Below are 11,840 nucleotides of genomic sequence, written 5' to 3'. Positions count from 1 at the left end.
AACATTGACAATATTGTTCTAGAGACTAGGGAATAACAGTAAATAAACACAGAGAAAAATATGAAACCAGAAAACTGCTTTATAATGTAAGTCTTGCTTTTTGGAACCCCATCTTATCTAGGTCTCTACCTATTTCCACCAGGTGGATATCATCTTAGCAACCCACCACCACCCAGGAGCCTAAGGTGAGAATTTATGAATCCCCCGATGTCTGAATCCAAGACAGCTAGACTTAGAGAAACACAAGCAATTCATTTCTTGCCAACTAAGATCCTGTCTTTTTTGTTCAAAATGATTGATAATCTGGAATAATTACTGTTTTCCAGGGAGACTCCATCCATGCTTCACCCACATAAGTGTGGCCTTTCTCTACAGTTATAATTTGACAAAGATTCCAGAAAATCACACACTATATCAATAGTTATACAAAACACACATATATGGGTGAGAGTGAAGGCTTTTTGTTACATCTTCCAATAGTTTTATAGTTTTCTTTACATGGATACCATACCTCTATTGACACATTCATTCTTAAAATTTTTTTGTATTTTCCATGTAATTTATTTAATACTTACATCTTATTTCTTTTTCATATCTATTGAATTGACCAGAAGTTCAAATGCTATTAAAAATGATAGAAGATGTCTATTTTGCTTCCTTTTTAAAGAAAGAAATGTTTTTCTTTCTTTCTTTTTTTTTTTTTTTTTTTGTTGAGATGGAGTCTCACTCTGTCACCTAGGCTGGAGTGCAGTGGCGCAATCTCGGCTCACTGCAGCCTCCACTTCCCGGTTCAAGCGACTCTCCTGCCTCAGCCTCCTGAGTAGCTGGGGTTACAGGCACACACCACCACGCCTGGCTAATTTTTGTATTTTTAGTAGAGACGGGGTTTCACTATGTTGGTCAGGCTGGTCTTGAACTCCTGACCTCGTGATCTGCCCACCTCGGCCTCCCAAAGTGCTGGGATTAGAGGCATGAGCCACCGCGCCTAGCCTTTCTTCTTTCCTTTTCTTTTCTTTTCTCTTCTTTCTTCTTTCTTTCTTTTTTTGATACAGGGTCTCACTCTGTTGCCCAGGCTGGAGTGCAATGGTGGGAACATGGCTCACTGCAGCCTTGATCTGGGCTCAGGCGATCCAACCACCTCAGCCTCCTGGGCACACTGAGTGCCCTCTCACTGACCCAGCTATTCCCTGGGACACACTCCCAGAATCCACCAACTAAAGTGATAACACCTAGCACAGCAGGAGACCATCAGGACCTGGGACTTCAGGCATGCACCACAATGCCCAGCTATTTTTTTTTTTTTTTTTGAGAGATGAGGTTTCACCATGTTGCCCATGCTTGTCTTGAACTCCTGAGTTCAGGTGATCCTCCTACCTTGGCCTCCCAAAATGCTAGGATTACATGTGTGAGCCACCAAGGCTGGTCATTAATATTTCTTTAGTTACATATATTTTGCCTTGTGTTTTAAATCAATGTTCTTAATCATGTTATCCTTATTATTTTCATGGATATCCTTATCATGCTTATCCTTCCATCCCTAATTTTACAGAGTGTGTATTCAATGTTATGATTTGCTCTTTTGGATATCTCTTGGAAATGATTCTTGATACATCGGGCAAACATTTATTAAGCTTCTGCAGTGTGTCAGATACTGCGTGAGAGTGCTGGAGAGATGAGGATGAATAGTGTTACAGGCTAGTCAAAAGAAGGACAAGATGGCAACCATGACAATACAGCATGACAAATGCTAAAACAGACAGAATGCTGTTTAACCAAGAGCTTCCTAACTGATGCCGCTGACAGATTGAGTCGGGGTTGCAGGCAGTGCTGATATTCAGCAGGTACACACCAGAACAGCTACACCCTTAAAATACTGAAATACTTCCATAGTAAATCACTATTGCCCTGAGCGTGCCCTCTCACTGACCCAGCTATTCCCTGGGACACACTCCCAGAATCCACCAGCTAAAGTGATAACACCTGGCACTGCAGGAGACCATCAGGACCCTGATATAATGCTGCTGCCCAGCGTCTTTGGTCCATTCCTGTGCTTTGCCACTTGGTAAACACTGTGAATAGCATACCTGGTTATAGATCTGCCAATATATCCATCCCCTCAACTATTACGGTGGCCAGTGGGCTTGGGACAGCCAGAAACCCTTCTCTCCACCTCCAGCTAAGAACAGCCTCATTTTCATACCTCAGTGGCCCTTACAAATATTTTTATTTTCTTTCTTTTTTTTTTCCTCTTGAGGCAGGATCTTGATCTGTCTCCCAGGCTGGAGTGCAATGGCAGAGTCATGGCTCACTGCAGCCTCGACCGCCTGGGCTTAAGTGATCCTCCCACCTTAGTGCCCCTGAGTAGCTAGGACAATGGGCACAAGCCGCTACTCTCGGCTAATTTGTATATTTTTTGCAGAGACAGGGTTTCACCATGTCGCCCAGGCTGGTATCAAACACCTGGACTCAAGCCATCTGCCCGTCTCGGCATTCCTAATTGCCGGGGATTGCAGGCGTGTGCCACCGCACCCAGTCTCATTTTCTATGTATGCCACAAAAATGTTGAGAAGGACTGATTTAACCTATGGTTAGCATTATACTAGTAGACTGCTTTAGGCTGAACCATTGCTGCTTTCCGAGGATTATTCTTTTGATTGTGAGTTTGGCTCTGTTCAAGCTTTGCTAAACTATGTTTGCTTGTATTTAGGCTAAATTTTTTGGACCTGTCAACTATAATATAGTCTACATTTGGTCTCCGGTTTTCATGTTTTATGTTTATCAGGTTTGGGGATCAGGACCATATTTGTTTCGTGGGATGAAAGGCACATGCTTAATTTTTTCTATGTTTTCTCCTTTGAAGGTTTAAAATTACTTATCATTAGGTTTAGGAACTTTGTGTGACAGTTTCTGAATTTATTCTTCAGTTATTAATTTATCAGCTTTTCTACTTGTGGTATGAATTTTAGTATTTTACATTTTTGTAGACAAAAAGGATCTATTGCACTATATTTAAAAATTTATTAGCATACAATTGTGCATAGCATTTTCTTACAATTAAAAAATATAGTTATACTGGTTGTTATATCCCCTTTCTCATTTCTAATTTTATGTATTTTTCTTACATAGATTTGCCAGAGTTTTATCTACTTTATTAGCCCTTTCAAGCAGCCAGCTCTTGAATTTATTTAAATTCTATTGTTTTTACAACCTCTAATTTATTTATTTTGCTTTTATCTTTATTATTTCCTTCCTCCTATTTTCCTGCGCGACTTTTTGCCATTTTTGGAAAAGGTTAAGTTCAATGTTTAGTTTAGTTTATGGCCTTAAATTTTAATAAGGAGAGGTAAAGACCACGTCGTTGTATGTGTGTCAAAAAGCCTCTTTCTCTGAGCTTGATAGATGCTGGAGGAAAAGGGAATGAGAACTGCCAGGAGTCCAAAGTCAAAAGAGTATGGCAGTGAATGCTCCTCCCAAGTCGCTCATGTCAACCTTTTCCCAAAGCATTTCTCCACAGTGGGGCAGTAGGGAGTAAGAAGTGTTGCAACTAGCTTTCCGCAGAGGCAAAGGTATTCTGCTATGCTCTGAAACCTGTGCGTATGTTACGTTGGGAGTCCTCCACCCAGCCTGTGTGCTGCGGGTGTCGATGCGTGCTTGTAATTCTTGTTCTCTGGTGTTGGCTTTTTCTGAGTCTTGTTTTCCTTTCTGTTCGTCACAGTAGTTAGGTAGCTCAGCTCTCCAGACTGCTTGTATTAACAAGCCAAAATCGCCTGACTCCCTTCAGGGTCGGACAGAAGAAGCCTTTGAGCTTTGAGCTCAGCTGGGACAACATGGCTGCTGCCACTATCACCACAGCTCCTCCTCTTATCGGGCTCAAAGGTTTGGGCATTAGAGGCTTAAGGCATAGATTGGCTGTCTCATGGTCCCAGGAGGAGTTGATGGGAAATGGCCTGTGTGCTTAAATTGTTTTAGAGATGTGGGGGTTGGGGAGGAAGAAAAGGAGGAGGAGGAGAAGGGGGAGGAGGAAGAAGAAGAAGGGTTAAAAAAAATGGGAGTAGCCTACAAAGGAAGGGATTCCCAGGGGAAGAGGAAGCAGGTGCAAGGAAGGCCAATGCTTTTCTTCCCAAAGCTCAGGCATCCTGCCTCTGAGTCTCCCCCTTCAAAAACATATTTCTCCCACCCTGGCTCTTGTTATGAATCGTAGGGGGCAGCAGTCCCAGTTTTAAGTGTAATTATAATAGGAGGTACCCATGGCCTATAAGGCCCTATAAGATCTGATATCTCCCATAGGCCCCTTCACTTCCTATGCCCCACCTACATTCGTCTTCTTTTTGATCCTTAAGCCTGCCAAACCCTTTCCCACCTTTGTACTTTCTAGTACCTCTGCCTGAAACATGCTTCCTCTGATTTTCTCATGGTTGGTTGTTTCTCATAGTTTAGGTCTCAGCTCAAATGAATTGTCACCTACTTGCAGAAGCCTTCCCTGAGCACCTTAGCCTAACAAAGCACTGCCCCCAACCCCAAGCTACTCTCAATCTCATTCTTTTCGCTTTCTTTTCTTCATAGAAATTCTTGTTTTCTTCTCTCGTTTTTCAGCAACCAGGTCTTGCTCTGTCACCCAGGTTGGAGTGCAGTGCCACCATCATGGCTCACCACAGCCTTTAACTCTGAGACTCAAGCAATCCTCCTACCTCAGCCTCCCAAGTAGCTGAGACCACAGGTGTGAACCACCACACCTGGTTAATTTTTGTACTTTTTGTAGAGACAGGGTTTCACCGTGTTCCCAAGACTGGTCTGGAACTCCTGACTGCAAGCAATCACTCCATCTCGGCCTCCCAAAGTGTTAGTATTATAGGCATGAGCCACTGCACCTGGCCTTGTCTGTCTCTTTCACCTAGTTGTAAGCTTTACTAGGCCAGGGAATCTTAACTGCCTTGTTCACTGCTGTATGCCCAGGTGCTCATAACCAGTGTTAGCACATGGTATACATTGGATAAATCTGTTTTGAAGGGATGAATGAATCAATGTGCCAAGCATTAGGCTAGGTGCTGGTGGCACAAACCCAAAAGGAGTTCATAGAACAGTGGGAGAGAAATATATATAAGTGAATAATTGTTAAATAATGGGAGGCATGTATACTGTACCAATATAGGCTCCACCTCTGTATTCAGACCTCACTGGCTTAAATCCTGGCTCTACCATTTACTAGTCACATGACCGTGGGTGATTGCTCAATCTCTCTGTGGCTCACTTTCCTTATTTATAAAATGAAAATAATAATACCCCATGGAATTGTTAGGAACATTATATGAGATGATATAAAGGGTCAATACAGTGTTTGATAAATGGGAGTTACTGTTACTGAATCCCTAGAGTGGTATATATAGAGTATATTGCGTATTGCGATTCTTTTTTTTTTTTTGCTTCTGCCTATCTTTGGTTCCGGCTTCTCTAATGGAGAGCAGTCCAGATCTAGAGCTGGAAAGTGCTACTCTGAGAGGGAGTGGTGCCTCCTACTTTCTATTCCATCTTACAAAGACAGGCCAGTGTAGAGAAATTAATTCAAGCCTTTAAAAACTGATAAATGAAGAGGCACCTACTGCTAATATTTCAATCAAGTATCAAGATTGACTGATTAAAAGAGGATTCAAAAGCTTCTAGTTGATGGAAGCTGTATTCCTTTACTATTGTCATGTAAGACATCATCTTTTTTTGTTTATTTGACCCCAGTTAGCCCATATTGCTAATACTTTAAGGGAAAAATGTCCTATTTTGTACACTGTTATTATGCATTAATTTGAGAGAAATGTATTTCAATGCACTTGGCATCCTTTTGACTCTCCTTCATAATTATGGGACTAATTAAACATATACTTGTAAGCAATCAGTGTTGGGGCTGAAAAGGGATTATAGGGATTATTCAGGTGGATCCTTCATTTTTTAGAGGAGAAACAGGCCCAGCATCTTGCTTGAAGACATATGGCTTGAAGAAAGCAGTTTTAGAAAGTTTAGTCTGGTAGCACAGCAGAAAACCTCCATTGGCCTGCTACCAATTGAGCCTCCTCTTTTCTGTGCTGGCCCTGCTCCTTCTGTTCCTGTTTCATAATTCAGCAAAGTAATTGAGTGCCTAGTGGTTGCCACATCCTCTGCTAGGTACTGGATATGAGCAGTATATAAATATGGCTGCAGTTGTTGTTCAGCCAGCAGTTGAGGAGAAAGACAGATAAATACATAAGCAATAGGGGACATACAGGATATTGGGGGGATACCTAGAAGCTTACTTAAACAGTTCTAGGTGGGATGGGGATGGGAGAGGGTGATCATCAAAGGCTTCCAGGAGGAAGTCTTGTCATTCCATCTAAACTACAGGGCTGAAGTTTGAATGAGACTTAATCATGTGAGTAGGGGGTGGAGAAAAGGGATGGATTACTGACAGAAGGATTCCCTGTACAAAGGCTGGGCGATGAAAGAGAACATGGTGCGGCCATAAAACGGATGAAGCACTGATCCATGCTACAACATGGATAAACCTTGAAAAATTATGCCAAGTGAAGGAAGTCAGACACAAAAGACCATATATTGTATGATTCCATGTATATGAAAAGTCCAGAATAGGCAAATCCTTGGAGATAGAAAGTAGATTAATGGTTGCCTAAGGCTAAGGGGTGTGAGGCTTCTTTTTGGGGTAATGAAAATGTTCTAAAATTGATTGTGGTGATGAATACACAATTCTGTAAATATACTAAAAGCGATTGAATTTTACAGTTAAATAAGAGAATATGGCATGCTGTAGAAATAAAAAAAAACCATATGATGTGGCTAGAGAAGGAGGGGACAGAGAGAGAGAAGCAAGAGATAAAGTTAAAGAGAGAATACTACTACTAAAAGCTAATCTTGGCAGGGCATGGTGGCTCAGACCTGTAATCCCAGCACTTTGGGAGGCCGGGGTAGGTGGACCACTTGAGGTCAGGAGTTCGAGACCAGCCTGGCCAACATGGTGAAACCCTGACTCTACTGAAAATACAAAAATTAGCCAGGCATAGTGGCGGCTGGCTGCTTGTAATCCCAGCTATGTGAGAGGCTAAGGCAGGAGAATCGTGTGAACCTGGTAGGCGGAGGTTGCAGTGAGCCAAGAGTGAGTCACTGCACTGCAGCCTGGGTGACAGAGTAAGACTCTGTAAAGAAAAAAAAAACAAACAAAAAACAACAACCCCGGAAGGTAGGCATTGTAATTACTTCATTTTATAGATCAGAAAACTCAAGTACAGGGAGGTTAACTTGCTCAAAGATACATAGCTACTAAAAGCATTAAAGCTGAGATTTGAACCCAGCCAGTCTTGCTCAAGTCTAATCATTACACAGAACTGTCAAAGCAAGATCTGATTATGAAGGGCCTTGAAAACCATGTTAAAGAGTTTAATTTTTTTCTTGAAGGCCTTTGAAGTGTTTTAAACAAAAGTGATAAGATCAGATCTGTGTGGAAAAAAATCAATGGCATTCTTTTGCAATGTGACCAATTGAATTGGAGATGAGAGAGGGTGGCAAGATTAGAGGCAGGGAGTTCAGTAAGTTGGTCTGAACTTGGGGGCCTGAAATAAGAATGGCAGTTGCAATGAGGATGGAGAGAAGTGAATGGATTTTAAAAATTTTTAGGAGAATTAATTGGCAGGACTTGATGACTGACTGAATGTGAAGTGGGAGAAAGAAGGAATAGAGGTTGACTCCCAGAATTTTCACTTGGGCAGCTGGGTTGATGGTGGTGATATCTTCTGAGATCAAAGAAGGAGGATGAGTTCAGCTTCAGGCATATTGGTACCCATGGGACATTCAAGTCTAGATGTTGAATAGAAAGTTGGATATAGGGATCTGAAAAAGAGAAAAGGCCATGCTATAAATACAGATTTTGGGGAGTTATCAGTCTATACATGGCATTTAGAAACTGTGGAAGTAGATAACAGTGTTCAGGATGATGTGTCAGGTGAGAAAAGAATGGGGCCTAGGACACAGACCCAGTGAACACCCCAGTGAACACCTTAAGGATTGGCAGATATGAGGAGACAGAGCTAGAGGAACCAGAGAAGTAAGACCAAAAACAGGAGGGTATGGTCTTATAGAAGCCCAATGAGAGAGTTTTTCAAGAATGAGGAAGGGGGCCGGACACGGTGGCTCACACCTGTAATTTCAGAACTTTGGGAGGCTGAGGCGGGTGGATCACCTGAGGTCAGGAGTTAAAAACCAGCCTGGCCAACATGGTAAAACCCCGTCTCTAAAAATACAAACATTAGCCGGGTGTGGTGGTGGGTGCCTGTAATCCTAGCTTCTTGGGAGGCTGAGGCAGGAGAATTGCTTGAACCCGGGAGGTGGAGGTTGCAGTGAGCCGAGATCACACCATTGCACTCCAGCCTGGGCAACAAGAAGAGAACAGTGCATCAGATACATCTGAGAGCTAAGAACTGAAAAAAATGCCCATTGGGTTTTGCAATAAGGAGTCCATTGGTGAGTGCAATTTCAGTGGAGTGTGGGAAGAAAAAGACTGATTATAGTAATTGAGAGGATGATTCATAAAAAGCTTGATTTTTTTCCTTTTCTCATAGATCCCACTACCTGATTTCTCTCCTTGAGTTTCTCTCTGCCTGAGCCCATCTCTCAAGTCTTTTACCCAACCCCAATTTTAGTACCTCCCTCAGGGCACTCAAGCTCTTTGCCCTTAAAGCTCTATTTTGTTTTAAAGATTTTGCTGGCAATGACTAAAAGGAAGTAGGCAAAAGGAAAGTAATTTCTAAAAAAAAAAAAAAAAAAAAAACAAATCTCGGGAAGTGATTTCAAGCTTTTAGAAATCTGATAACGTTCTCATCATGGTTATGTCCTAGACTAGTATTTTCTAAAATATTTACAGCAGGTATTATATAACAGGGTTCTGTAATTAAACTAGTTTCTTTACTATCTGACATCCCAGAGCCTTTAATATGCTAATATATACTGCAAATCTTTGTGTGCACTGAGTGTGGAGTTAATCATGCAGTGTTTCTCAAACTTACTTGACCACAGAACCCTTTTATTGAAAAGCATTTATAGGATTAGCTTTCCACAGAAAACACTGGGAAAGTCTACTCATGTTTTATCACTTCTAATATACTTTTAAAGATGGTTCTAGACATTTTAAGACCTCTCACTATTACTCTTCCACTCCTGTGGTGGAGCTCATGCTCCTTCACCACCTTTTCAAAGTCTATATCCCTTACTCTTACTACTACCCAGGTAAAGCTTGATAGGAGGGTGCATACAGGATTGGAGAGACTGGGGGATGGAATCTAAGCAAGGAAACGCTATAGATGTTCACCAATGCATTCATTTATTCATCCATCCATTAATTAAGAGATTTACTGAATGCCTACTACGTGTGACGAAAAGTACTGGAAATATATTAATGAATTTAACAGTCCAAATAAAAAAACCCAAACCAAAAAAAAAAATCTGTTCTCATGGAGCTTACATTTATAATATGGGTGACAGACAGTAAACAAGTAGACAAAAATATAGAGACTGATTTTAGCCCTAAAGGGGTGAACTTCTAAGCCAGGTAAAGTAGGGGAATAAGAATAGAGTAGCTAAACCTCAGAAGTGGGTTTAGGAAATAGGAAGATAAATTTAAGTTTTGCAAAGCTGAATGAGAAACCCCATTCAGAGCTTGGCATCACCAGACCTTTTTTGCTTATCTTTATTTTTTTATTTTTTTTTTTTTTTGAGCTCTTGATCTGTCGCCTAGGCTGGAGTGCAATGGCGTGATCTCAGCTCACTGCAACCTTCACCTCCTGGGTTCAAGCGATTCTCCTGCCTCAGCCTCCCAAGTAGCTGGGATTGCAGGCACCCACCACCACACCCAGCTAATTTTTGTATTGTTAGTAGAAACGGGATTTCACCATGTTGACCAGGCTGGTCTCAAACTCCTGACCTCAGGTGATCTGCCCACCTCAGCCTCCCAAAGTGCTGGGATTACAGACATGAGCCACTGCACCCGGCCTGCTTATTTTTTGTTTTGTTTTGTTTTGTTTTACTCAGAGAAGCTTTCAGCAGCTGTTTCTCTGCCTATGTATAAGACCAGTTGAATATCTTCACATCTGTTGCCTGGGCAAGGGTATCAGGGAGTGCACAGAACACTCTGAAAGGCATCAGAGAGGTAGTTTTAGACTCCTTAAATGACACAAGTTGAATAATAATAACTGGTCAAATGTTTTGTAGTTTTCAAAATGCTTTCTCACCCAGGGCATGATTTCTTGCCCCCATTATATAGAACAGAAAATTGAGGTCTAGAGGCTGACTTGCCTAAGATTGCATAGCCCTTCAACGGTGGAGCTGAGATTGAATTCAGGTCTTTAGCTGGCACAACATCCACACATCAGTCACATTATCGCTTGATTTTCAATTCTCATGCTCATGGGCATGATGATTCTTGCATGTGTGTGCTGGGGGGAGGGGAGAGCACAGAGTAGGAGGTTGGAGTAATGATTAACTCTCCTTAGGGAAAAAGTGGTCCCTGTTAATGTTTTTGGATTGAATGAAAGTTTTCAGGGCAAGGGCCAAGTAGCGATTAGATCTTTTTCCCTCCAAGTAATCCCCATTCAAGGCTGCATAAATTGGAATCCTGAGGGGAGGAACTGTGAAGCAACAAGCCCGTTAGTCTCTCTCCAAACTAGTCAGCCCCATTCGAATTAGAGAATTTGGATGGTTTTTGTGTGAAGGTTTGGGTTTTCAGCTTAAAGGCAGATGTAGTGAAGTTGAGGAAGGCTCAAAGGAGATAATAAAAGGGTAGAATAATATAACTTGGATTCAACAAAGCTAGAAGGAGGGCAGGCGCAGTGGCTCACACCTGTAATCCCAGCACTTTGGGAAGCTGAGGCGAGGTAGGTGGATCACCTGAGGTCACAAGTTCAAGACCAGCCTGGCCAACATGGTAAAACCCCGTCTCTACCAAAAATACAAAAATTAGCCAGGTATGGTGGCAGGCACCTATAATCCCAGCTACTCAGGAAGCTGAGGCAGGAGAATTGCTTGAACCCAGGAGGCAGAGGTTGCAATGAGCCGAGATTGCACCACTGCACTCCAACCTGGGTGACAGAGAGTTAGACTCTCTACTTTCAGGGATCATTTCTATAGTTTATTACTAGAGAAGTTTCTCTGAACGTGTAGAGCACCGAAGAGCATTAAAAGCATTTAAAAAGGAAAAAAAAAAAAAAGAAAGAAAGAAAGAAAGAAAGAAAAGAAAGAAAAAAACAGTTTGAAGTGGTTGGAATTGTTCAGTTTTGGACCTGCCTACCTCTCATATGATCTCTCATCACTTCCTGCTTTGCACTTTGTTCCAGCAATACCAAAATGCTTGTAACATTTTACATTCCTTCCAATCTTTCTATAGTATTTCTTACCATCATGCCTGTATATCATGGTATCACTCTACTCATAGCACCTCTTTCCCCACATATCCATCCTTTACTGAGAGTCGGAACTTCCTGGGCTCTTACTTGCTATCCAGTACCATGCTAAATATCTTAAATCCAGTAGCTCATTTAATGCTCATAACAACCTTCTAAGGTGGATGCCATTACCCTCATTTTACATATGAGTGAACTGAGGCTTAGAGAAGTATGGTAACTTGCTTAAGGCTGCACAGCTAATAAGGGGAACCAGGATTTAAATTCTGATGTTTCTGATTTCAGATTCTAACCTCTAATGTTAGTTTGGGTCCTCTGAGAAGCAGAAAGCAAAAAGGAATTAAATGTTCAAGGATTTCAGTAAGGGAAATATCAGTATGAGAGCAAATGGTTGGGGGAGCCAGAGAAGGCGGAGAC

General features: G+C 41.8%; 1 pseudogene; it reads left to right on the top strand.

The window, feature by feature from the left end:
- The first annotated feature begins 11,118 nt into the window (after positions 1–11,118).
- LOC117078717 lies at positions 11,119–11,206 on the top strand (annotated as a pseudogene).
- The last annotated feature ends 634 nt before the right edge of the window (positions 11,207–11,840 follow it).

The sequence above is a fragment of the Trachypithecus francoisi genome, unplaced genomic scaffold (genome assembly GCF_009764315.1).
Source record: "Trachypithecus francoisi isolate TF-2019V2 unplaced genomic scaffold, Tfra_2.0 Lachesis_group6, whole genome shotgun sequence".
NCBI lineage: Eukaryota > Metazoa > Chordata > Mammalia > Primates > Cercopithecidae > Trachypithecus > Trachypithecus francoisi.
The sequence above is the reverse complement of the archived record's forward strand: the minus strand, read 5'-3'. Positions and strand labels throughout refer to the sequence as shown.